The sequence below is a fragment of the Megascapheus bottae genome, chromosome 15 (assembly GCF_031878675.1).
Source record: "Megascapheus bottae isolate mThoBot1 chromosome 15, mThoBot2.hap1, whole genome shotgun sequence".
Classification (NCBI taxonomy): Eukaryota; Metazoa; Chordata; class Mammalia; order Rodentia; family Geomyidae; genus Megascapheus; species Megascapheus bottae.
Window position 1 is genome coordinate 35,871,261 of NC_143523.1, and position 24,303 is coordinate 35,895,563.

The window sequence follows — 24,303 nt, forward strand, 5'->3', positions numbered from 1 at the left end:
CAGTGGATTATTGGCTTCTCACTTGCTTGACTTGGAGTGCTGATAAGGAATTTTGATACTTTAGAGACTTGGGTTGCTGTGGAACACAAAGTGGGGGGAGAGCTTAGTGGATTGTGGCAGTACCACAGAACCTGTAGTACTGTAGACAAACAGTAGAGGGACCAAAATACTACTAGCTCCTCAAAAAGAAAGTGCAAGTCTACATTTGTGAAATTCTACACGCAAGTTCAGAGAAGATGCAACTCTATAAAAGGCTTATAAATGCCATACAATATCTAGACTGGCTGGTTGATGAATGTCCTTCTCTGTACAAAGCCTATCTGTAAAGATGAGGACTAGCTTAAAATATATATATATATAAACATAATAAAAATAATCCACATGAATAGGGAAATATAGCCTAATTAAAGTAACAACATAAAAACATTTCTAGAAATTCATCCCATTACACAGAGTTCTGTGAAATACCTGGCATATAATTAAAAGTAAACATCTTAAGTTATCTTAGTACAAGAAAACAGTGAAAATCTGCATGAATTCACCTAGACTATTACAATAATTTCAGTTTTTACCATAATTTGATGCTTATTTTTTATTATCTTTGAGTCATTGTATAAAAGAGTCGCTGTTAACAAAGCTGCTTATGAATACAATGTATCTTGGTGAATATCATCTCTTTCAGCATTCTAATCCATCCCTCCCAACCCATGTCTTCCCTCACTTTTCTTAATTTTGTTGGATATATGTTGAATTCTTGACTGCATTCCCCCTCTTATTTTCTTCATTTGGCTACCCCTCTCTACTTGACCCCACAAATTCAAATTTGAGAGCTGAGGAATATAGTAATTAAATAGAAAAATTTACTATTGGGGCATGAATGGCAGATGAATCATTGAACTTGAAGATTGCTTATTTGAAATTACAGGCCTGTGATGCACAGAAATGTTCTGATCCATGGCATATGATGTATACACTGAGGATCCTATAGCATCATAGAGATGAAAAATTACTAGATATTATGTAGCTATAATAACGTAGGTCAGCATACTTCTCTGGTTTTGGTGATACTTGCAGAAGCAACATGTGCTGTTAGTTTATTTATTTATTTTTTGCCAGTCCTGGGGCTTGGGCTTTCTCAAGGCTAGAGCTCTACCACTTGAGCCACAGCACCACTTCCAGCTTTTTTCTATGTATGTGGTACCAAGGAATTGAACCAGGGTCTTTGTGCATGCTAGGCAAACACTTTACCACTAGGCCAAACTCCTGGCCCCATTTTTTTCACTTTTTACTTAACATAGTACTGAAAATCCTACATGGATAGTCAGACCAGAAAAAGAAAGTGTCCAAATAGAAAAGGAAGAATTACAGCTAGTAATTCACAGATGAGACAATTTTATGCTTAGAAAACAATTGCTTATACTCTGGATCTCTTGTACTCTGTTTTTTTCCTCTCCCTCTCTCTTTTTCTCCCTCTCCCTCTCCTCCCACCCCCAGAAATAATAATTTTTAGGGTACAGATTTGACATAGAAAGATCAATTGTATATATAGTATTTCTGTATATTATCTCTATATAGTAGAAGAATCTGGAAAAGTAATTGAATAGTCTCATAAGTACATATCAACAAACTTGTCAATAAATTTAATCAAGGGGTTGATGTATACAACATTTTATAGTGAAAATAAATCTACAAAGCCTTGCTGAAAAAATGTTAAAATATAAATGAAAGGCAATTTATATTCAAAGGTTAGAAGACTTGGTATATTTTTTTGGTTAAAAAATTAAAATTTATTACTCCAAAGCTGTCAAAGACTTTAAAGAAAATTGTTAAGTTTAATGCTCTTTTTAACTCAAGCATGAATGCCAGACAGTTCACCAGTATAACGTCACTCTTCTTTATGAACTTCACGAACCTGGCCTCTTCTTCAAATTTTGGCTCTTTGGAACTTTTCCCTATGTTTTACTCTGGGATTTCAATCCATCTTCTTTCTCCTAGGTGTAAGTCCTCTATTTTTCTCAATCTGACAGGTAATGGCTCTCTTAGCGTTTTGATCTTCAAGAGCCTGTTCTTCGGTACTTTCTTCTTTCTTTCTCTTCCACTTCTGCCCGTCTTCCATCTCTTTATAGTCCTTTAATGCAGCTTCACCAAAATCAGAATCATAGAGACATCTTCAGTAGAAGCAGCAGCAGTCTGGGAAACAGACTTTTTGGAGGTGGCTGCTGTCAATTTTCCTTATGCTTACGTTCTTTCTTTACAACATCGTCCTCATGTGTGAGTAGACAACGACTTTCTGAGGACAGCTTCTGATCCATTACGGACAGCTTGTTGATCAGATTTCGGTAGGTAACAAGCCTTTCTAAGACAGGATGTCCTTCAGCAGGGATTCTACCTAGCTTTTAGAATTAGATAAAAATGGATGTTGGAGCAATAGTTCAGGTAGAGATTATATTTAGTGTTTAGGTACTGGCTTCCTTTTCCAGATGAAACGATACGTTGCTCCACCAACTCTAACAGAGGCTCTAGCTCATCCTTCACTTCTGCCAACTTAACTTTCAAAGTCTTCTATCAGCGCCAACAGCTCTGCGGATTCTTTTCTCAACATTTTCAGCTTTTCTTTCACTGAAACTTTTGCCAAATCCTTCACCACTCGCATCTCAGTCTCATCTCCCCAAGAAACGGGTTTTGCAAAAGCTTCCACCGAGGCAACTCCAAAGTCATCTTCCTGCAGGCCTTGAGCTAGGCACCGCGGATTACTTGTGTGCCTCTTCCTCTCTCTCCTCCTCCTCAATTTCTGGTTGGCTCTGCCGGCCTCCGGATTTGGAACCATAGTCGGTATTGTAATACAGTTACTTCCTTTGATCCCATGACAAACTAGGATCCACAGAAGCCTCAGCCTCACTCTGCACAGAGCTCCCACCACCATCATAATCACCGTTGTTGTCTCCATCCTCCTCCTCCCCCATACTCTCTCCATCCTCCATATCCAGGGCTAGTACCTCCTTCTCCTCTTCCACGCCATCCTCCTCGTCCCCACGGTCCACAGCCAAGGCCGCCCGGGAGCTTGTCTCTTGGAAATCGTCTACCTGATCTTGGTAGTAACTGGGGCTCCCAGGTGAGGGCGGCGACCTGGAGTCATCTTCATCTTCCTTTCCAGCCTGGAGACCGGCCTGCACAGCCGCCCACTGGGCCGCTTGATATTTTTTTAGATAGATAATTATCCATGCTACCCCTGGTGTCCTTCAGATTCAATGCAAACTCCAAGTATAGCTATTACAGTTTTTTTTTTCTGGTACCAGGGCTTGAACTCAGGGCTTTGCCTGGCTCGAGTTCTTATACCTGATAGTCTACCCCTAATTCCCCCACCACCTCCCCACTTACCGGCTTTTTTTTTTTTTTTTTTACTGGTTAGTTTGGAGATGCACTCTCAGTATTTCTTGCCTTTCCTGGGTTAAAATCATTATTCATTGTTATTATAGAAGTGATAAATAGAGGGAGTACAGTTACATGTACCATTAATGAGTGTAATTCTTTTTTTTTTTTGCCTGTCTCCCATTCCCTTGCTCTCTCCCAGTTTTTCCCTCTGTTCCCTACCACAAGATGCACAGTTAATTTTCTACATAGTATCTAGTGAGTAGCCCTATTGTATTTGTTCATTTTAGTTTTACCTTTTTGGTGCCCCGCTTTTTCCTCCCCAATACAAACAAACAAGACAAAAGGAAGATAAACAGCAACAATGGCAACTAGTTCTTTGTTTCCTTTCCTTGGAGTTCATGTCAAAGAATATTATTTTATATGATTGTCTGCACATAGCTATTGAGTCTTTGGCAATCGTCTTTGGCAAACACTCCTCTGCATATCCTCCTTTGGCGTCAGTGTATAAATGTCTAGAGTTCTATATGACTTGTCCTGTCCCAATTTGTGTGTGTATGTGCATGTATGTGCATGTGTGTGGGTGTGGGTATGTGTATGTATATCTATATATCTATATAATTCTGTGTGCTTATTGTGGATTTATAGGCACATTCTAGTTCCCACAAATGAGGGAAACCATGCAGCCCATGTTTGGCTCTGGCTAACTTTGCTTAATATAATTTTTTCCATGTCTTTCTACTTCCTTAGGATAGCCATGCCGTCTTGCGAAACAACAGATCTTGAGGCCTTAAATTGCCTGGCTTCAAAACATACTTAAAGCCATAACAGTCAAAATAGTGTGGTGGTATATAAAGAATAATAGAGCAGCACAAAAATTCAAAAATAAATCCTCACACATCTCCGATGATCCCTGGAAAAGGGACTCTCAAATTATCATTCACAAGGTACCAGGGCTACACAGTCTCTTCCATAAATGATACTGGAAAATCTGATTATATACCTGGAGAGAGTAGAGACAGATCCAGACACCTTGTATGCAAGTTAACTGGAGATGTATGACATGCCTAAGTGTAAATTGTTAAATTTGAAAAATAAACTCCACTATTCAACTCCTAGCCAGACATGACATTGGATTTGTTAGATATGACACAAAAAGCAAAAATAGACAAATGGAGACAACACAAAACTTAGACATTTCTTTGCAGCAAAGGAAACAACAAAAAGAAAAGACAACTTACATAATGGGAAACATTTGTAAGTCATATTCCTGGTAGGGTGTTCATATCTAGAACATATCAAAACCTGTAACTCAGTAACAACCACTTAGATGAAACAATTAGCAAAAGAGAGATTTTTTTTTCTGAGAGAAGATAGACAAACAGCCAACAATCATGGAAAGATGTCTAATACTATCACCATTAGGTAAATGGAATTGAAAACCACAGAGATTTGCCTCTCCTGCATTTAAAATGGTCATTACTGAAAAACACCTCCTCCAAACCCCAGGATCAATGAAAACACAGGAACACAGGAACTTGTATATTCTTGGTAGAAATGGAAAATGGTGTAATTGCTATAGGAAATAGTACAGTGGTGTCTTAAAAATTAAACAAAAAACCAGATGCAGTGGCTCACACTTGATAGCCTAGCTACCCAGGACGTTGAGATCTGGATGATTGTATTTTGAAGCCAGCCTGAGAAGTAATAGCCGAGAAACTCCATCTTCAAAATAATATTCAAAAAGCTAGTCTGGAGGTATGACTCAACTGGCATAGCAACATCCAACCAAGCCAAACAAGCATAAAGCTCTGATTTCAAACCCTAGTGTGGAGGGTGGTGGGGGTAGGGGTGGGTGGGGAGTGTGAGTGGGGGAAATGAGAAATCCCACCTCTAGCTGTATTTCCAAATGAAATGAAAACAAGATCTTGAAAAAGCATTTGCAGCCAGGAGTTTGGTGTAGTGGTAAAAGTGTTTGCTTACCTAGCATGCACGAAGAATTGGGTTCGATTCCTCGGTACCACATACATATAAAAAAGCTGGACGTGATGGTGTGGCTTAAGTGGTAGAGTTCTAGCATTGAAAAAGCCCAAGGACAGTGCTCAGGCTTTGAGTTTAGTCCCCATGACTTGCAAAAAAAAAAAAAAAGAAAGAAAAATGAAAGGAAAAGAAAAAGCATTTGTCCATCAGTATTTGTTGCATTGTTTCCCAATAGCCAAAGGATGAAAGAACCTAAATTCTATCGGTAGAGGAATGATAAGATGTCACATAAATATCTACAACAGAAAATACTTAGTCTTGAATAATAACATCTCTAGCATGCTACAACATGGTTAAAACTGAAAAAATATCATGGGAAGTAAAATAATCCCTTTTCTGAGAGGGAAATAATCATATGAGTCCATTTGAAAATAAGACATTTTAAAATAACAAACTCCTGTAAACAGAAAGTATAGTGGTAGTTTCTAGGGGGCAGGGAAATGGGGACAAGGAAGTTGTTCAATGGATATAGAATTATGGTTTTGTAAGATGAGAATATTCTAGAGATGTCATACAACAGTGTGCACAAGAGTAACTGTTCTATCATTCACTTCAGTGTACTTAGGATCATATATTTTATTGTCTTCAGTTGTACCCATTGTTGACAACTGAAAAGAAGGCAGAGTTTATGTAAGAATTTTAAATAACAATTAAAGAACAAACTTCTCTGATGTCATCTGAATGTCTTACCAGATCAGATGGATTTGCCTTAGGTAAACCTTGATGGTTATACATAATCTTTAAAAACTGTTAAAAAATGTTGTACTGTAAAAGAGCAAAGGGTAGAGATGTGTGAGCCAGCTATCACGGGGTCTTTATTTTTCATAGTTTCAAGGAAGGAGTTCAGTGTCTTTTGTAAAGATGAAAATATTCATCCATTGAAACCTGAGCCATGAGCATTTTGTTCTGAGACTCCCTTAAAAATATCTTTCTTCAGGAAGGCGGAGGCTAGAAGTAATTGGAACTCCATAATAGCATTTACATTTGGTGTTGGTAGGCGTGCAGCAGGGAAAAAGGATTCATGATTTTCAAGCCCTCAAATCCAAATGTGCTGAGTGGACATTTTTTTAGAAAGCAACCATACAGCAAATGGTTTGTCTGACTTAAAAGTTGAGAAGAAATGTTTTTGCATTCCAGCGATTGTAACAGTATCACTTTCTCAAATTTCCACATTTTAAAAGGAGACTATCATGGTTTGGCTCCCCTACTTAGTTAAATTATTGCTGGCTTGCACATTCCTGTTAGTTACCAGCATTGGAAAATACGCCCTATTTTCAATGTTTATGTCAGGCGACTTGGCTTGAAACATCTCTCTTTAGCTTTGAAGCATCCATGTAGATGTGTGACCTGTATTATGTATCTAAAATGGAAAGACATGATGAGTTAATAGGGACATGTGATACCTCAGATTCTGACATAGTATGGGAAACTGCATTCAATACATTGAAATCCTCTTGATGATGAATACGGGGGTTCTGGTTTTCTATATGTATGTAACATATTACACGTGCTGCCTATGTCTGTATGCTGGCTTGTCTGAGTATGTTGTTGTGGATTAGATTGTTTCCTTCACACACATTGTTACTTCACATACATTGATACCCCTTCTCATGTTTTTGTTCCCATTTTCCTCTCCTACCCCCTGCCCTCAACTTATTTTCCCCCTTCCATTTCCTGTTTCAAATAAACAAATAAATACATATATAATACACTGGATTACAAGGTAAGATACTGTAACAATAAGAATAACCAAGGGACAACAAAAGAGATGAGAAGTAACATAGTACATTAAGGACAACAATCACACATTATATAGCTCTTGTTTCCATGTCCTGGAGGTCCTTTCATTTAGCCTCATCCTATATGGCTTTTTGTATGTAGGTTTTGAGCTATTGTAATCCTCTGCTAGGAGAGTCCAAGGTTTGTACTAATTATTACAAATGAGGGAAACCATTGAACCTGTGTTCTTTTAAGTCTGGCTTACTTCACTTAATATGATACATATCATTAGTCTTCAAATATTCTAATGTTTCTTGCAGTCTCCTAAACAGTCTTAAAAAGTAGAATTATACTATCTGGCGAATATAACTGTAACCCCTCTATACATTACAATAAAAACATAAACACAAATTAAAAATAAAGAGATCTGAGATCTGAAGGGCAAAACAAAAAGGTAGAATTAAAATTGATAACGGTGATGAAGCGGTTATACTTGGAATATAGACTCGGAATCTCTTTTCCTACCTTGCATAGAAACATAACAGGTTTTCTCCTCTTCAGGAGACTTCGAGTCTCCTGATACAATTTGTAGCAGCACCAGAGTCTACCAGTAGACTGGAAAGGCAGTATGAGAAGAAAAAAAAAAACCACTTACCTTATCCGGCACCAAAATAAAAAAATTCTCTCAAAAGTACACATATTGGAATTAAATTTTCTGAAGATTACAAACAGATGTGTTCAAATGACCAGTTTTTCCACTGCCTGGAGGTATGAGTGCCATTGGAGGCGGTTCATTTTGTTGTCAGTAGAAGAGACACTTGTGTTCTACGTTCAGCTGTGTCCCTGTACATTCCTTGGCACAGCTGTCTTATATAACCCCCAACCACTGTGAAACTGGTGACCAAACTTCTCACTGGGGACAATTGGAGTTACTAAAGAAAAGTGGAAGCTAGTTCAATGTGTTAAGTATTCTTGTTGCTATAGGGGTTAGGAGAGGTTCATCTAGAGGGAAGTGTTTCTGCAACTACTTGAATTTTGTAGACTAAGATAAGGAAGTATGCGAAACTGGCTGATGAATGATTTTTATGGTGATTTTTTAAAGACAACAAACACTGGCATACTTTGTCATGTTACTGAGTGTTTAAATTGTCCAGTATTCTAGAAACTCAAAATATGCCTATGGATGTTATTTAATGATCTTTAAGTAGTGATTAGTGTAAAGAATAAATTGAAACCTTATGGAAAACTTGTTTTCTATTCCAAAATGAATTTCACGTTTAAAAAGTAGGTAATCAAGGTTAGAGAAGTAATATACCAATTACCTGGTGAATGTAACTGTAATCCCTCTATACCTTATCTGGACAATAAAATACAATTAAAAAAATAGGAACTCAAGGGCCATCTTGATTATGTTCCTGTTTAGGGAATTTTATGATAATATATTTATTTATTCATTTGCTTATTTTTGTCAGTTGGGGTGCTTGAACTCTGAGCCTGGGAACTGTCCCTAAGCTCTTCAGCTCAAGGCTAATGCTCTAACACTTGAGCCACAGTGTGACTTCTAGGTTTTTGGTTTTTAATTGGAGATAAGAGTCTAGATTGCCCAGATTGGCTTTGAACTGTGATCCTCAGATCTCAGTCTTCTGAGTAGCTAGAATTACAGTTGTGAACCATTGGTGCCCTGCTATATTTTCTTTTTTTATGCCAATATCGAGGCTTGAACTCAGTTTACATTGCTCTTGCTTGAGCTTTTTTGCTCAAGGCTGGTGCTTTACCAGTTGAGTCATACCTCCACTTCTGATATTTTCCTCATTAATTGGAGAGAAAAGTCTCATGAACTTTCTTCCTCTGGCTGGCTTTGAACCATGATTCTCAGTCTCAGCCTCCTAAATAGGTAGGATTACAGAAGTGAGCCATTGGTGTCTATCAGACTATACTTTTGAAATAGAGATTTTCTGTGTATCACAATGAGTAGTCTTCATAAAATACATATTTACATATATATGCATAGATATTTTTGTGTTTTTGTGACTTTTCCAAATATTATTATACAGTAATTTTAAGTATTTAAATTATGAACAACACATATATGAAATATAGAAAACTGAACACCTCAATAAATTATATCTGTGGTTCAGAACAAGAAGGAAATTAACCCTATATATGTACTCTTCTTGCCCCTGGTTATAACTCTTTTTTTTTGTGGAATTCATCCTTAGTTTTCCATATTATTTTTGTTTATCACTTAAGCATGCATGAATTCCTAACTGCTTGGTTTTGCTCTATTTTTTTTCCTTGTCCTGGACCTTGAACTCAGGGCTCTCCCTGAGCTACTTTGCTTAAGGCTCATGCTCTACTACTTGAACCACAGTGCCACTCTGGCTTTTTCTGAGTAGTTTAGTAGAGACTCATCTCTACTGATATAAGAGTCATGGACTTACCTGCTTAGGCTGACTTTAAACTGTGATCGTCAGATCTCAGCCTGTTTAGTAGCTAGGATTATGTATGTGAACCACCAGTGCCTGGCTGGATTTATTTTTTTCAGGAGAAAATTTATATGCTCAAATTTATTATAATGATATGAGTTGTTTTAATATATTGTTATGGCTTCCATATTAGATATGAAACAAGATTTCCCATTTCTTCTGCTTTTCTGTGTATGAGATTTGATCATTAGCTGGCTTCTTAGATTTGAGTGGTTTATGATTGGCTTGGACTACTTTTCTTTTTTTTTTTGCCAGTCCTGGGCCTGAGCACTGTCCTTGGACTTTCTCAAGGCTAGAGCTCTACCACTTGAGCCTCAGCACCACTTCCGGCTTTTTTCTATGTATGTGGTACCGAGGAATCGAACCCGGGTCTTCATGCATGCTAGGCAAGCACTTTAACCACTAGGCCAAACTCCCGGCCCTTGGACTACTTTTCATATATTTTTGTCTTCAAATTTAATGAAGATATATAATAGAAAACATCAAGGTAAGCAGGTGGTTCCTTTAGACTAACAGTTGAGGTGTTTGTTGGAACACATTGCTTAGAGAGTGGGCTCTGCCTATGATAGAGAGGCCAACTTAACCTACTGCTGACATCTGAGCCTATTTTCCTATAGAAGCCAACTTTCCTGCTTGCTCTTCCTTGGCAAAATCAACTAACCAGAAGACTTTTAATCCTCCCCTTGTGGTTTTAACTGGCTATCCCAGTTGATTACCAGGTTAGCCACTTAAACATCTGGCTAAGTATCCTCAAAGTATTCTGTCTTGCTGCACTGGAAATATAGCAGCAGCCTTCTGCTTATGTTTCAGACCCTGTAAATAGTGAGTACTGTGAAGCAGCAACCCAGATGGGCTGGCCTCATGCCCACTCCAGGAGAAATCTTCACTGGTGTCTGAACCCTGTACCTTTTTCTCACTTCTTGAGTCTCTGTACTTCCCATGTTGTTCTAAATTCCTGAAAGTATGGGACTGGGAGCTAGCACTGTCTTAATTAAGCATTTTTATCTAGCTTTATCTCATCACACATTCATCCTCATCCATGATTTCATTTTTTTCCTTTTTTATTGTGATTAATAGAAGGGTTACATTATATTCACCAGATAGAAGGTGCATAACTCCACAAACATTGATACCCTTTCTCATGTCATGGTCCCCATTTCCCTCCGCCCTTCCCCCCGCTCATCTTGATTTCCCCCTTCCCTATCCAATTTCAAATAACCAATTAAGCACATATAAAATATATCAGATAACAAGGTGAAATATTGTAACAATATGAGATAACCAAGGGATGGCAAAAGAGATGAGAGATAACATAGTACATTAATAACAACAATCACTCATTATGTGGCTTTAACAAGATGTGGTATTTATTTATTTATTTTTTATATTTTTTATTGTAATTAATAAAAGGGTTACATGATATTTGCCAGATAGAAGGTGCATTAATTCACATACATTGATACCCTTTCACATGTCTTGGTACCCATACCCTCCCCCCCACCCAACACCCACCCCCATCTTGGTTTTCCCCCCTTCCCTATCAAATTTCAAATAACCAAATACAAATAAATTCAATATATCAGATAACAAAGTGAGATACTGTAACAATATGAGATACCCAAGGGACAGCAAAGGAGATGAGAGATAACATAGTACATTAATGACAACAATCACTCATTATGTGGCTTTAACAAGATGTGGTATTTACACACATGAAATTCTATGCTTCTGTCGGAAAGGGCATGCCTCATTTGTAAGGAAATGGAAAGACTTAGAAAAAATCATATTAAGTGAAGTAAGCCAGACTCAAAGGAACATAGGCCCAAATAGTCTCCCTCATTTGTCATAATCAGTAGAAACCTTGGACTCTCCTAGCAGAGATTTACAATAGAACAAAATCTAGAGACATTAGGCCAAAGCGTATGACACTAAATGTAAGGTCACCCATGATTTCTTTCTTTAGTTCTGTGATGTATTTTAGTTAACTTTTAGGAAGGGATGCCTCTACATTCTTACTTCTTTTCCTTTTCTTTTTTGTATACGTACATAGAATTTGTTGGAAAGACTCCCAGTGAATTGTCTTTGGGCCTTTTTCACATCAGTTGATCAACTTGCTTTCTATTCTGCTCCATGGATCAATATGTTCCAGGATGCCAATTTCACTCTCTTGATTTTGATTTTAATTGATACAAAGTGAATATTTGAGAAAGTGTTTTGCATTTAGCTTTATGACAGTGCTTGTGTATTTGGGTCCCTCTTCTCATCATGAACTCTTAAAATTCCACATTCTGCTTTATATGAAGTGATACTGAAAGTGCATGTCTCTGGTCTTACTACTCAGAAAAACTCAATATATTTTGTTCCTGGCATTTGATATATTACACTTGTTATTTGTTTAACTTACTGTTGTCTGTTGCCCCAAATCTTTCAGTAGGATTGAAGGTCCATAGAGAAGGTCCATAGAGCTATTTTTTTTTGTTTGCTCAGGACTTAAAGGCATATGGTCAGAAAGTGGTCAATGGTGAATATTTATAGTGTCTCACTTTGTAATATCTTTGGGAATTCAGGTGTTGTACAAAGGGGAATTTGCTTGTACGAAGATGCATATAGCTATAGGCAATGGCGATAAGCCTCAAGAAGTTAATAATCAAATCTAGGGCTTCTGTGTGCTAACCGTGAATATTTTTAAACTGACAAGTAAAAACTGTTTACATTTATGGTGTGCAATCTGATATTTTTCACCTATGCAAACATGTGGCATGCTAAATCAAGCCAGTTGACATATCCATTATCTTATATACTTCTTTTGTGAGGAACTTTTAAAGTCCTCAGCAGTTTTCAAGTCTACCCTGTGTCCATGCTAATGGTAGCCTCCACTGCTATATGACAAGTCTCTTTGGCTAATTTTTCTTCACTTAAATTTTGTATATTTTGACTAATAGTAAGATTTTTTTGAGGGGGCTTGAATTCAGGGCCTGGGCACTGTCTCTGGGTTTCTTTTGTTCAAGGCTAACACTCTACCACTTGAGCCACAGCACCATTTTTTGGCCTTTTCTATTGATGTGGAACTAAGGAATGGAACCCAAGGCTTCATGCATGCTAGGCAAGCACTCTACCACTAAGTACCTTCCTAACCGCAGTAGTAAGATTTTTAATGCTCAGTTTTTACACTAATGCTTCTGTGTCATTTTGAAGGATAGCTTTTCAGAAGTTTGGCAATCAAGTGCAGTGAATTTGGAGGCTTGGGACTTGTGGATCTGGGGGGGAGGGAGTTACCATAGTGTTGACTTCTTTATTACCTGCACAGATTGAGGTGTTTGATGGTCTGTAGAAAGAGAAACATGGAATGATAGAAATTTGAATTTGGACTATTTAGATGATGTGGAATAAATATTTTATTTCTTTGGTATGCTTTCTTAAAAAAAATAAAAGGTCTTGCTATCCAGCCCAGGCTGGTCATGAACTTTTTCCATCCTTTCTCCTTCTCTTCTCAAGTGCTGAGATTAAAGATGTGCACCACCACACCTGGATATGTGTATTTTTAATGATTAATATTGAAATGAATTATGTTTTTGAGGGCATTTTAGATGGGCAGATTCCCCCCCCCACATAGTTATGAAGAGTTTCTTTAGTAAAAGTGTCTCAGGAAGAGTGAGCAGAGGTAATGGAAATGGGTTGTCTACTATGTCATTCAGCTGTTTTCTCCTCCCTCTTGGCAGTTGGTTGGTGATTGATTGGTTTGTTTGAAGCAAGCCAGACCCTCCTCTGAGTGGTGGCTTATAGGAGGACTGGCCCGAGCTATGGCAGATCCAAGATTCTGCCCTAGCTGGTGGCCACTATTTTGGGGGGTGGGGTAAGCTGGTCTGAATGGTTGATTGGTGGTTACCTTCATTTCTTCCTCTCTGAGTGTTCCTTGACTGCTTTCTGGAGATGAACAGATTTTTTTTCTTTTTAATTGAGCAGCAAGGTAGAGACAAGAACTAGTTCAATAGTTCAATTCTTGCGCATTCCACATTGAAATCAGAAGGAATTAGGATGACTTTGAAGAGGTCATACTAAGTGTGTAGTTGGGAAAACTGAGGGTCAGAGAACCAAGAGTGAGTAATTAGTTCAAGTTTATTCAGCTTGTTTGTTATATAACTCTGCTCAGAGCTCTGGTCTCTTGAATCTAAATCTAGCATTATATAGACTGTTTTTGCTTTGCTGAACAGAAGGAGGTAAAGTAAAAGTGGAGCAATCTGATCTATAGTTACATACTTGCTGTAAAGAAATTTGAAAAGTAGATCTTCTCATTAAATATGGACAGTCATTGTAAATGCCACGAACCAACAGGAATCCTTCTCTTATGGTTTAGTTTCTGAAGTTATTTTTAATTTATAATTTGTTGCTCATCTAATAGCAATGGGTTTGAAAGCAAGTGCAGAGTAAAGAAAGAACAGGGGAAAAAAAACGAAGATAAAATGAGTATGTGTTCAAATCTTCAAAGAAACACCATGCCATTTAAAGGTGGGCTAAAGACTTAAAGAGAGACTTCTCTGAAGAGGAAATAAGAATGGCCTATAGACACATGAAGAATTGCTCTGGCCATAAAAGAAATATAAATCAAAACAAATTTGAGATTCCAACTCACTCTGGTCAGAATGGCTGTGATCAAGAAATCTAATAACAACAGATGCTGGAGGGGATGTGGCCAGGAGGGATCACTACTACACTGTTGATGGGAGTGCAAACTCGTTCAACCACTAGGGAAAGCAGTATGGCAGTTCCTCAAAAGACTAAACATAGAGCTCCCCTATGACCCAGCAATTCCACTACTTGGCATTTATCCAATCATCCAGAAACAAAGACATACTAAATCCACCAGCACAACAATGTTCATTGCAGCACTATTTACCATAGCAAATATATGGAACCAACCTAGATGTCTCTCAGTTGATGAGTGGATCAACAAGATGTGGTATTTGTACACAATGAAATTCTATGCTGCCATCCAAAAGAATGACATTGCCCAATTTGTAAGGAAATGGAAAGACTTGGAAAAATCATATTAATTGAAGTAAGCCAGAGGAACATAGGTTCAATAGTTCTCTTCTTTGTAATAATTAGTACACATCTAGGAAACTCCTAACAGAGAATTACAATAGCTCAAAACCTAGGTACATAAGGTCACATAGGATGAGACTAAATGAAAGAATCTCTAGAATATGGAAACAAGAGCTTTATCTTGTGTGATTGTTATTCTTAATGTACCATGTTATTTCTCTTCTCTTTTGTTACCTTTTGGTTAATCTTATATTGTTACTGTATCTGACTTTGTTACCTGGTTTATTATGTATACATTTATTTGTTTATTTGAAGTAGGGAAGGGAAGGGGTGAAAAGAAGATGATTGGGAAGGGGTGGAGGGAGGGAAATAGGGACAAAAACTTGAGAAGGGGTATCAATGTGTGAGAAGTAATGAACCTACTACATGACAAATGTAACTGTAACCCTTCTATACATTATCCCAACAATTAAAAAAGAAAAAAATGTGTATCTGTTTAGCTAGCCCATATGGAATGACTGCTTTGTGCTTTGGATCCATTAAACTTAAATCATTTACTATGATATAAATGACTGAGTTAAATAACTTATTGATGTTGGTTCAACACTCTGCTATATAAAGTACTTCCATAATTTTCATATGCATATTCTGCAATTTCATTAGAATACTGTTTACTTTTAGTATAAATTGCTTTACATATACCTTTTTTCCTCTATTGTATATATCAACATTTTACTATTTTAATTCCATGTAGGTTTAATTTTGCTGTGTCTGTTTCTCATTTGGACTTGTTCTTGATCATGTAACTAAATGTATAAACTCCCACACTCATTATTTTCAATTTGGAAGGTTGTCAAGATTTTATGGTAAATCCTTTAGTTTCTCTGTCAAAAATACAAGAATGAAGAAAAAGTAATGTGCAATGTGTGGAGAGTAACATGGTTAGTTAAAATTAGGAGTGGGAGTGCAATTGTGAGGGTTCTTTTTTTTGTTTTCCTATTTTGGTTAGAATCATCGTTCCATTGTGCTCATTGGGAGTTTTGATGTATTTATGTTCTTTATTTCTGTTCTGCGATACCCTCATGGATGCTAGACTTGTGTTTTCTAGCCAAAGAGAGTGAAGGTCACTAGACTTCTTTATAGGTGGCTGGACATCAGACATAAGTAACATGCTAAAGGGTACAAGTTGTAGTTCCATGTTTATGAACCTCTGTGTGCTGTCATGGGAGCGGTGTGTGTGTGTGTGTGTGTGTGTGTGTGTGTGTGTGTGTGTGTGTGTGTGTGGTGGGGGGGAGTTGACCACTCTGTTGCTTAAAGGTAGAGTAACTGATGAGAGTCATTAAAATATCAGTGTAGACAAATAAAATTCCTCCACCAATTATCAAGATCAAAAAGAAAAAGCTGAGATGTAGGTGGTGATGTCCTGTCTGTGAAATCAGTTAATTTTCAGTGAACAGATCAGAGTTCTCATCTCTTCTTGTGATAATGATTAGCAACCTTTTTCTCAGTGGGAGTTTCGGGGAGTGAAAAGACCCAGTCACTGAGGTCTCTCATGTGAAACTTAAATGTTGGCCTGGCATCTCTGGAACTCAGACGGTGGCCAGACAGGTTTGGCTTCAGTCAAATAGTTTTAATCAATCATTAAGTAGAAGTGATGAACAAATACAGTAGTTTCCAAGCCTCCAACTTTGTTGGATGAGATGTGTTGCCACCTGTGTTATCACTAAAGGGAATCAGCTGTGTAGACAGTAGCTCACTCCTCTCCATTATGACAGTCTAGGGCACAACCCTCATTCCCAGGGAGGTCCAATTTCAATAAGTAGCAAGATTGATTTGTATCTTTTAATAAATATCCTTCACTCATTTCTTGTTAATTCATAACTACAGAATGAGAAATTCTACTGGTAAGATGAAATCTATTTAAATTTGTTGAAGGATCACTAATACTTTGATAAATTAGTAACCTGTGATTATTGAAAAAGTAACAACTCCAAGATGCACTCAGAATTTTACTGTCTAATTTTGAGTACCTTTGATTTTTATTTACATAAGATTATGTATATGAATGGAAAATAATAAAGTTTATTTGTACCTTTTCAGAAATTACTTCTAGAAACTACTTCTAAAATAAATAATAAATCAGTCAATTTGACCATGAAATGAAGCATTTTATGAAAGGGGAAATTGTATGTGTAGCCTTTTCATAACACTTGATGGGTCCTTAAGTCTGCTGAGCATAGTTTGTAACTTGGTTAAGGAAATGGAGGGGGAGGGGGGAAGAGATCTTTGATGAAAAATATTACAGAAAAACTATTTAGATTTGATATAATTCTGCCCCTTCTAAGTGCCAGGTTTTCCCTTTAATTTTAAAAGCAGTTTGATTCTGAAGAAAAAAAAACAATTTGATTCATAGAGCACTTGAAGTGAGCAGGCAGAGATCTGGTGCTTTTTGATAAATCCCTTTTCTGATTACTTGTGAATTTTTAAACAGCATTTGAAATACCATGTAAATACTATTTGCTATAGACGCAACTGGCATGCTTGGGAGAAGTTTAAAAGAAGAGAATTACAAAGTGTACAGGTCCAAAAAATTTCCAGGCGAAGAACATTACAAATATTCTTAGCATAAATATGTGAATTCCATTTTGTGTAGCTGCAATCAGAACAGCTGAGACTTCAGTCCCTAGGCCTTGGCTACATTGATTCTGGGCCCATGGTACCCGCAGAGTATCATGGTGGTGGGAAAAGGAGGAGGGCTCTTCCTTTCATGGTGCATAAGAAAGAACGGGGTGAGATATCCAGAGGGGAACTGGTAGATCCAACATTCAAAGACCCACTTCCAGGTACCAATCAATATCTTCCAGTGAGGCTCCACCTCACTGGAATCTGTCCAGCCTTGTGCCACCAGCGGGAGACTTAGGTTCAACACATGAGACTGTGGGAAATTTTCACATTCAAACCATAACACTAAGATTCTAATTTTTATATTTATTTATGTATTTATTTTTTGCAGTCCTGGGGCTTGAAATCAGGGCCTGAGCACTGTCCTTGGGCTTTCCTCAAGGCTAGCACTCTACCACTTGAGCCACAGCACCATTTTAAGCTTTTTTCTTTGTATGTGGTATTGAGGAATTGAACCTGGGTCTTCGTGCATGCTAGACAAGCACTCTACCTCTAGGCCAAACTCCCAGCCCTAGGATTCTAATTTTTAAAGTCTCATATTTATCTTGTATCATAATTATTTTTTTTGTTTTTGTGGAATGTGCCCTGGAGATATTTCTTCATATGTGGTCATTCCTGAGAGTTGTGACTGCTACCTGACATGGTACAAGGTGCTTTGCAGATGTGATTAAGGATCTTGTGAAATAATGAGATAAAATTGACTAATTACTCTTCTTTGTCTGGAGGATTTCTTTTAGTATTGCCCCTTTAAGATACCCATTTGGTCTTTTTTTTTTGCCAGTCCTGGGCTTGAGCTCAGGGCCTGAGCACTGTCCTTGGACTTTCTCAAGGCTAGAGCTCTACCACTTGAGCCTCAGCACCACTTCCGGCTTTTTTCTATGTATGTGGTACCGAGGAATCGAACCCGGGTCTTCATGCATGCTAGGCAAGAACTTTAACCACTAGGCCAAACTCCCGGCCAACTGGTCATTTTTTTTTAAAGATGTTTTTACTGATGAATAACTGACAGGATGTTTTTTCTTTTGTTGAAGATGTTCTGTGGTCTCTGGCTTATCCTGTGGCTGATGAGTAATTGACCTTCATCTTTGTCTTTGCTAATAACATGTCTATTTTCTCTAGTTGCTTTTAAGAGTTTTTGTTTTTTCTGTTGGTTTTAAGAACTTGGATGACATATGTCATTGTTTTATTATTGCACTGGAAGTTTATTGAACTGGGATTAATGGGTGCTTAATTTTCATTAGATTTGGAAGATTCTAACCATTATTTCTCAGTTATTTTCTTCTGTTCCTCTTTCTGTGGGAGCTCTGAGTACATGTACATTAGACTGAAGTTGCACTATAACAAACTGTTGCTTGTATACATTTCTGACCATCCAAGTGTTAAAAAAGGTTCCATTTAGTTTCTAGTGCTCTGATGATCTTAGATCTATTGATTTTTTTTAATTTACAGAGTCTAATGTGCTATTAATCCCAGCATTTTTTTGTCAGACGTCTTGGGACTTGAACTCAGGACCTGGGCACTGTCCTTGAGCTTTCTCAAGGCTAGTGCTCTACCGCTTGAGCCACAGCATACTTCTGACTTTTTCTGTATATGTGGTTTGGAGGAATTAAACCCAGAGCTTCATGCACGCTAGGCGAGCAGTCTACTACTCCAGGCCTTATCTTAGAATAATTTTTAACTAGCATTAAAAAAAACCCCAGACTTTGCAGTTGTTCACTCCAGATGCAATCTTTCAAATATCATACAATTTAAAATTTTTTCTTTAGCTGTCAGAAGCAATAGTAACTTGTTTAAAAATGTAATTGTCTGCTAATTCTAGTGAATGACTTTTGGCCCTTTTTTTCTCTTCTCATCGATTACATTTTTCAGCTTCTTTATATGATAGGTAAGTTTTTAAAAATGTGATTCCACACATGGTGAATTTTACCTTCTTTTGGATCCTAGATATTTTTGTGTTCTTGAATTGTTCTAGGAGATGAAATCATTTGATCCATCTATGTCTTGGTTGTAAGCTTTCTTAGGTAGAACTGGAGCAAAATTAACCTACTAGTTCACAATCTTAGTTACTGTTCTGTCTGATAGCCTGTTAATTTATGAGGGTATTTTTTTTTCTCTTTCCATTCTTACCAGTGAGAACTATTACTCTCATTGGAGTCAAGTTCCCATTTCTGAATAAGCTCTGGAGAAATAAATTATTTCCTCTAATGCTTTCTCAGATGGTTCTTGGGTAGTTTCTAGCACTGTAGTATATATTTTTTAAAACTTTGTTGGGACAGTTCTATAGACTCTAGGTACCTGTCATATGAGACACCAAACTCTACCAACTCTACCTCCTAAATTCAGAGATTACTATGCTTTGCCTGGCTCCATGTTCTTTGTTCAAATGTATGAAAACATTCCCCAGGCACCAGGCTGGATTTGCATAGTTTCCTTGTTTCTTGTCTCTCAGGAGCCAGTCTCTTTTTGTCATTTCATATTTACATACAAATAGAAAACCACTGTTTTAAAAATCTTGCCCATTTTCTAAGATGCTCTAAGTGTGAGGCTAAATTTGGGCCTAGTTCTTCATCTTGATCGTAAAAGGATGTCTTATGCCTTGGAAATGTTCATTCTCCCCACGGTGCACTTTTAGTTGAGTTATTTGGTTTGCTAGAACAAAACTCTACCATATAGTAAATAATTTATAAATAACCTATTGCCCATGGTTCTTGGAAGCTGGACGTTCAAGCAAGATGTTTGATGAGGGCCTCTTCTTTGTAGATGACATCTTATTGCTGTCATTCCATGATGGAAAAGGGCACAGCAGCCTTTTAGGTCTTCTCTTTTTAGACTAAAGTACTAATATCCCATTCATGAGGAATTTGTCCTTGAGATCTAATTCCATCACTAAGACCCAGCCTCTTAAATTCATTATCTTTGAAGTTAAGTTTCAGTAAATGAATTTTACAGACAGGACTCTTCAGACCATAGCATTTAGGATTGCCTCTTTGTTCTTAGCTTCATACTATGTCCTGTTTAATAAAAACACCTAGACTTTGACTCTTTCTCCTTGCGACCTGAAAACTAGTATCTTTGTATATGCTTAAGAGATTCATGATTTATTATCTAAAGGTCTATAAAATGCAGTAAAAGAATTCAGAGTTCTGTCACATTTCTGAAATGGACTACACTTCAAGTTGTAAAAGACTTACCAAACTGAAAAACAATCCTATATTTATTCATTATCTTTGTATGTTTTTTAAAAAAATTAATATTAAAACTTAGCCATTACATAGGCTATATATATACATATATATCTGTTTTTTTGGAATACATGGAAATTTAAATTTAGAGACATTGGAATGTCTTAAACTTTCTTTTGGTGTCTCTTAGCAACAGCAAACAAAGGAATTTCTTTTGGATTGCATTTTTATAAGTGATAAAACTTTAATGATGTGAGAAAATCATTGAAATCTATCAAGAAAAGTTGCCAAACGCTTTTCTAATGTTTGCCTGAAGAAATAGGTTGCATGTTTTTGTACCCAAAGGCTGTAGTTAATAGATTCTCCTGCCACCTTTTATTATGTTCAACTCTTGATTATCAAGTAGGAAAAAAAGTTTAAACCTTGGGTTACTTGGTGATAATTATATGATCAAAGTTTTAGAAGAGTGAAAACTGCAGCATATTTTAAGTTCATCATAATGAAAAGAACCACTTAAAAAACTTTATTTTGTTGAATACTTAAGCACAATAATTTCCAACCATTTTCAATCTGGCTTTTTCCTTTCTCTTTGTGGATTCTTCAGAAAATTACTTGGTCTTGCAGCAATCTCTCACAAAGTGCTTTCCTCTCAGCTATTGGTTATATGCCAGGGCCCTAACACAAGTCCATAAATAAGAAAATGGTTTTGATTGTGGCCAAAGTGCTGTACATAGTATGTGAAAGTCATGGGGCCGTCTTTGGCTTTGGAGGCAGTAGGTAGTTTATGTAGATCATCCCCAATGCATCAGCTGTGTATGAGGCATTTCTTGCTTTACAGATAAGGAAACTCACATGTTGGTCATTAGCACGAAGACCCAATAACAACCCTGTCATGACTGTTTCCTGCATTTTCTTCCTGGGTAGGGATAGAAACTGTTGTTTTTTTCCCCATAATCAACTGTGACATCCTTATTGTACCCTCACCAAAGGAACATTTGTCTGTCCATTGTGAAGAAGTCTCACTACTTAATACAAGAGGGCAGTCACACGTGTGACTTTAATAAAAGTGGATGAGCATGCTTTTGTCAATGTAAGAAAAATTGGTGAACTGATGAATTCATAGGAAAAAATCTTTTCCTGTTAGCAATGATTTAATTAGAATTATTTATGTAATGGTATTCTTCTGCATAATTTTGTCCTTTCCATTTTTCATATTACTGGCAGGAAAAGGGAATAAAGGATGACAGAATTACCTGAGTATCTTGGGTGCTGGGCCTGGGGACATCCCATTTGTTTTTGATTCTGACCTCCTTTCTTACCTATAGTTTTCATTTTTAACAGTTGCCTAACAATCAGAGAGAGTTTTATTGCAAAGCAAATCTTAGTACACATCTGAGACTCAATACTTTATCTCCTGGGTATATTGTTCATGTTCTGTTTGTGTTAATGCGATTTTGAAATTGATAGATAGTGGTGCATTTCATATTTAGGGCTTTATTGGCTATTATGCTTCAAGTGGGGCATTTAAGCCAGCAGACACAAGAGTAGGAGCTATATCAACCAATCACTAGATCTCCCTTCCTCGCACCTTCGTTCATCCTTGTATTCCTCCTTATTACACATAAGATTGAACACCAAGCCTCACACAGGCCACACACATTCTCTTGAGCTATGCCTTCCAGCCCGTTTTGTTTTTGAGACAAAGTCTTGATGTTACCTTTGCCTAGGCAGACCTTGAACACAAGATCTTCTTGTTTCTGCTTCCTAAGTAGCTATTTTGTCCAAGTGTCTGGAAACATTAGGGCTAAATCAGACCTACATCCTCCTCTCTGTAGCCTTGCAGTATAGCTGGACATGATAATGTAGTCTCTTTCAGAGACTGAGGCAGAAGGACCATGACATAGCATAGAAAGACCCCAGTCTCTGAGAAAATGAAAATGATCTAGGGCACAACTTGCTGGAACTTTGAGACTTGGAACCTTTTTTCATCCTGAGATCCTATAAAATGGGGATAACAAATTCATGAATAAATATATGCCTTCTGCTCACTATTTTGATTCATAAATATGGAAGTGTACATCCATGAAATAAATTTCAATGAACTTAAGTATTAGGGCACTGCTTTTATCATTGTCTTTTGGGAAGTATGCTCATGCTAAGTGTATCTGTATTTCACTTCCAACATTTTTGGTGGTACTAGAGATGGAACCCAAGGCTTCAAAGATGCCAAGCCAAGCTTCCTCCAATCAAGCCTTATCTTCCATGGCTTCTATCATTCTCAATGTGGCCCAGGAATGTCCGCATCCAAATTACTATACCTGTGGAATGTATCACCTTACATGATGTACTAGTCTGCTTTCTACAGTAGACAACATTTTCTACAATGCATTTCCTCATGCTGGGTAATAATGTAAAGAGAGGAGGTTCAGTTAGCATTTAATCCTCAAGATTCAAGAGCACGGCATCAGTGGTAAGGTCCCTGGGTTGTCATCTTGGATAGAATCACGACAGACAGCAGTCAGTGAGGAGAGAGAACCAGAGAGGCAGGAAGAGGTCCTGGCCAGGACTGCTTTTTTTTTTTTTGGCAGTTCCCTGGATAAATGGCTTACTAGTATCCTGCTAGAATCAATCAACCTTTTCCCTTTCTCTTTCCCTTCCCCATTCCCTCTCCCCTTCCCCTCCCCAGCTCTACCACTTTGAGCCACAGTTCTACTTCCAGCTTTTTTTGGTAATTAACTGGAGGCAAAAATCTAAAGGGCTTTCCTGTTCAGGTTGGCTTTGACAAATGATACTTAGATCTCAGCCTTCTGAGTAACTTAAGATTATAGGCCTGAGTCACCTGTGCCTAACTTACAACTATGTGAATCTTTCTAGAGCTGCACCCAGGGCATGTGCTTGTTCTCTGCTTGCTCTCTTTCTCTCCCTCTCCCTCCCTCCCTCCCTCCCTCCCTCCCTCCTCCCTTCCCTCTTTCTTTCTCTCCTTCCCTCCCTCTTCCTCCCTTCCTCCCCTCCCTCCCTCTGTACATATTTTAACTTAAAAATAGAATAGCACCTTTATGATTTATAGCATGATATTTTGATATGTTTACATTGTGGAATGGCTAAATCAAGTTGCTAACATGAATTAGGCAATATACTTATAATTTAATTGTGGTAAAAACAAAAATCTATGTCCTAGCAATTTTCAAGTGTACAATACATTGTTAGTAGCTGTATCGGCATTAGCACATTCACTACATGGGGACAAACTTCTAACAGAAACCTTTAGCATGTGGCAGAAGGACTTTATGGTTGTGATTAATTAGATCAGATGGAGAGGTTTTCCTGGACTGTTTGGTGTACCAACATAAAAAATTCTCAGGATCCTTATATGTGGAAAGGTTACAGTAAGAGAAGAAGAGATGGGATGATAGAAGCAGAGGCTACAGTACTATTTTTGAAGATGGGGGTGATCATAAGCCAAGAAATTTCTCTAGAAATTGCAGAAGGATTTGTAGCCCCGTAAGTAACATGACTTTTGCCATTAGTCCCATTTAAGACTTCTTAACTGTAGAATAATCAAATAATGGGTTGTTTTAAGGAACTAACTTTATGGTAATGTAGTTAGAAACCAGACTATATTCTTTATGATTCTATAGTGAATATATGGGACAAGTAACCATGGTAATATAGCAACTTAATAAATCAATACTAACTTGATTTTAAACTTACCCATCTTGTGGCTGCATCACAATTGATAAAAGTGATAAGGATTTAAGGCTAGTGAATTAAAAACAAAGCAC

General features: G+C 37.4%; 1 protein-coding gene and 1 pseudogene across 3 annotated transcripts in view; one reads left to right on the forward strand and one right to left on the reverse strand.

The window, feature by feature from the left end:
• Bicc1 (BicC family RNA binding protein 1) overlaps positions 1–24,303 on the forward strand; it is a 229,202-nt gene that overhangs the window by 18,203 nt on the left and 186,696 nt on the right. The window lies entirely within an intron of this gene.
• Positions 1,814–24,303, reverse strand: part of LOC150054162 (something about silencing protein 10-like) — a 38,183-nt pseudogene continuing 15,693 nt past the window's right edge.